The following is a 3,989-nucleotide window of genomic DNA, read 5'->3' on the forward strand; positions in this document are numbered from 1 at the left end:
AAAATCCAAAATCTCGGTACACTAGAGACTTACCTTCGTCAGCCATTAAGACAATGATTTTGTGGCTTTTAAGTTACGCTTTTTAATTTATATTTATGTACGTATGCATAAGTGTGTGTGCATATTCTTGTATACTTTTATTTTTATTTGTTTCAGTCATTTGACTGTTGGCATGCTGAAGCTCCGCCTTAAAGGGTTTTAGTCGAACACATGGACCCCAGGACCTATTCTTTCTGAGCTTAGTACTTCTATTACTCTTTTACTAAGTTACGGGACATAAACGACATCGGTTGTCAAGTGGTGGTTGTGGTGGTGGTGGTGGGGGATAAACACAGACACACAAAAATATATATATGTATGTATATATTTGTTATATACATACATATGCATGTGTATAAATATATATACATACATATATGTATAAATTTATACATATATATATACTCTTTACTCTCTTTTTACTCTTTTACTTGTTTAAGTCATTTGATTGTGGCCATGCTGGAGCACCGCCTTTAGTCGAGCAAATTGACCCCAGGACTTATTCTTTGTAAGCCTAGTACTTATTCTATCAGGCTCTATTGCCGAACCGCTAAGTTGCGGGGACGTAAACACACCAGCATCGGTTCTCAAGCGGTTTGGGGGGGGGGGACAAATACAAACATAGAGACGCATACACACACACATATATATGCATATCTACGACGGGCTTCTTTCAGTTTCCGTCTACCAAATCCACTCACGATGGTTTGGTCGGCCTGAGGCTATAGTAGAAGACACTTGCCCAAGGTGCCACGCAGTGGGACTGAACCCGGAAACATGTGGTTCGTAAGCAAGCTACTTTATTTCATAAAATTTGCCATAAAGGCATTACAAAGATAGGTGCAAGTAGCAAGTGCGGGCTGGACAAAAACACAAATGAAATAAATGATGAGCAAAATTATGATATTGATGAGAGAAGCAATCGACGCCCGCCGATCGATGCTTTTCAAGAACATTGTTCTTTTTACCTCTTTTATAAAACCAATTGAGGCTATAAACCTCTTACTATAGTTCATCGGGACACAAAGTCTTCTAAGGGCTGACTTGCAAAATTGCGAGCCTCTTCAAGAGTGTCAAATAGCAACCACACCGTCGCGTATTTGACACCCCTGGAAATAAATTTTATAGTTGGCATGTATTTCGCCAACTCTCTCAATATCGATCTTTTTAAAGAAGGCGACGATGTCGAGCGACTTGGAATACGTTCCCAACACCACCGTCCTCTCCTCAAGACTTTTTATCCACTGTTTACGTGGGACAATTTCCCACTCCAACACAGTGTCTTGTTTCTTCGCCATGTTCTTGGAAGAAAAAATTTCAATGAAAGTCATAAAAAAAAGATATAAGGAAAGAAAACAGTTCAAGAACACTGCAGACACAAATTTTTCGGCCACTAGGTACTCCAGGCCAACTGGTACATCCAATAGTAACAGCAACACAGCAACTAGAACACAGCTTCCACAAATTTCACCAAAAGTTGGTGACAAAAATGTCTAGAATCCAGTAAGCATCTCTTGCCTGGAAAAAATATTACACACCAACAACAAACCCCCATTGGGCCCAAAATCAAAAGCCTTACCTTACAGTTGAGCTCTTTTTGGCAATAATTCACAGCTACAAAATAGTGTGCGACTTGCTTAGTGCAAAGAATAACATTAACAACCACTCCTTCGCCTATATATGATATTATACATACATATATATAAATAAATATATATATATATATAATATATATATATATATATATATATATATATATATATATATATATATATATATATAATATATATGTATAAATTTAACAATAAGGATAACTTCTTAATAAGGAATCTTAACAAGAAATTATCAGGTAGTTAGCGTGAAAAACCTCATAAGAGAAAAGAATTCGAAAATAATTTTTTTCCTTTTGAACATATTAATTATATTTATATTGTATAGAGGGCATTATTATACATAAATGCCTCACACTAAGAGGGACATAAGTCATTACTACCAAAATTACACTAATCATACCTAATGCAGTTCTTATATATATATATAAGGGTGGCTTATTAGTAATTAGAACCTAAAGGCAAAGTTAATAGATGTCACTAAAGCGCTATACGTAATGAATGACAAAGCTAGGTAAGTTCCTAGCGTATCGCGATTTCGAATTTTGGTGTAGACCACCTTAATTCTCATCCGCGGCTCTTATTGTCTAGGATTAAGCTCAACTTCTTTCGTCAATCTTATAAGAATAACCGTTGAAAACGTGCTGATTTTTAAAGCTGTAAATGTGTAACCAACAAATTAAAAGGGTCGCTAATGAGCAATTATAACGTAAAGGAAAAATTAATAGAGGTTACAAAAGTGACAGCGGGTACTGACTAGCACCTCTTATGCTAAAATAAAAGTTAGATTAACTCCAAAACTACTAAAGCACTATACTTAATGACTGACAGAGGGAGGTGTACAGCCGTGTGCTAGTCACTACCCTTCGTTACTTTTGTGACCTCTATAAATTTTGCCTTTAGGTTTTAATTGCCAATAAGCTACACTTTTAATTTGTTGGTTACACTTTTACTGTTTTGAAAATCAGCACATGTTTTCAACGGTTTTTCTTATAAGATTGACTACGGAAGTTGAGTTTAACCCTAACGTTAAGAGAATTAATGATGAGAATTAAGGTGGTCTACACCCTAATTTAAAATCGTGACACGGCTATATACGCTAGAGACTTACCTCCCTTTCTCAGTCATTAAGTATAGTGCTTTAGTAGCTTTGGAGTTAATTTAACTCTTATATTAGCGTTTGAGTGGAGGCGCAATGGCCCAGTGGTTAGGGCAGCGGACTCGCGGTCGGAGGATCGCGGTTTCGATTCCCAGACTGGGCGTTGTGTGTGTTTATTGAGCGAAAACACCTAAAGCTCCACGAGGCTGCGGCAGGGGGTGGTGGTGACCCCTGTTGTACTCTTTCGCCCCAACTTTCTCTCTTTCTTCCTGTTTCTTGGGTAACGCTGGGGAGAATACATACGCCACAGAAACCGGGAAACCGGGCCCATGAGTCTGGCTAGACTTGAAAAGGGCGCATAAATAAATAAAATTAGCATAAGAGGTGCTAGTCAGTACCTTTCGTCACTTTTGTGATCGGTATTAATTTTACACACACACACACATATCTAGAGAGAGAGAGAGATAAACAGATAGAGTGCTTGAGAGAGGGAGACAAAGAGCGAAATAAACAAATAGAGTGAATGAGAGAGAGAGAATTAAATACTGAATTCTTTTGCTCCTACTCGTTTCTCTGTTTTTCCATCTCTACCCATCGCCATTTCTTCCCTGTTCTTCCTCCATGAACACCAGTTGCTTTATTGTATCTCGTTATTAGTGGCTTCCGTTGTCATTGGCAACAGTGACGCCGTAGCAATAGTGCCCATGAAATTTGGTAGCAACGCACAGAACCATCAGATTGTTAGAAAACAAAAATATCTTGCGGTATTTTTTTTCGGTTCGCTATGTACTGAAATTAACTTTGCCTTTCTGGGGGGGGGGGTTATAAAATAAAGTACCAGTCAGTGAATTTAATAATTGATTAGTTCCTTCCTTATCGTACTCGTAAAATTTCTGGTTTGAAACTGAGATTAAAATCAGTTTTAAAACCGCCCGGAACTACATTCTACACTACTATTACTAGTAGTAGTACTACTACATACCTGACTGTTGAAACAATGAAGGACACTCTAAGTTGTGTAGCACTCTTAGACATGTCTTACGATATGTTATGTTATCCTATCAAAATAATTATGGCCTATATCAACGAAAGTGAATAGGAGAGTTTGATAAGTTCAGTTGCCGTGATGAGTGAACAGTTTGACGTCTCGGATCTTAGTCCTTCGTCAAGGAGTGAATGAAAGCGAAAGAGAGAGAGAAGGGAGCGAGAGAAAGAGGGAGGGGAGAGAGAGAGAAAAGAGG

This window comes from Octopus sinensis, linkage group LG2, assembly GCF_006345805.1.
Source record: "Octopus sinensis linkage group LG2, ASM634580v1, whole genome shotgun sequence".
Taxonomy (NCBI): domain Eukaryota; kingdom Metazoa; phylum Mollusca; class Cephalopoda; order Octopoda; family Octopodidae; genus Octopus; species Octopus sinensis.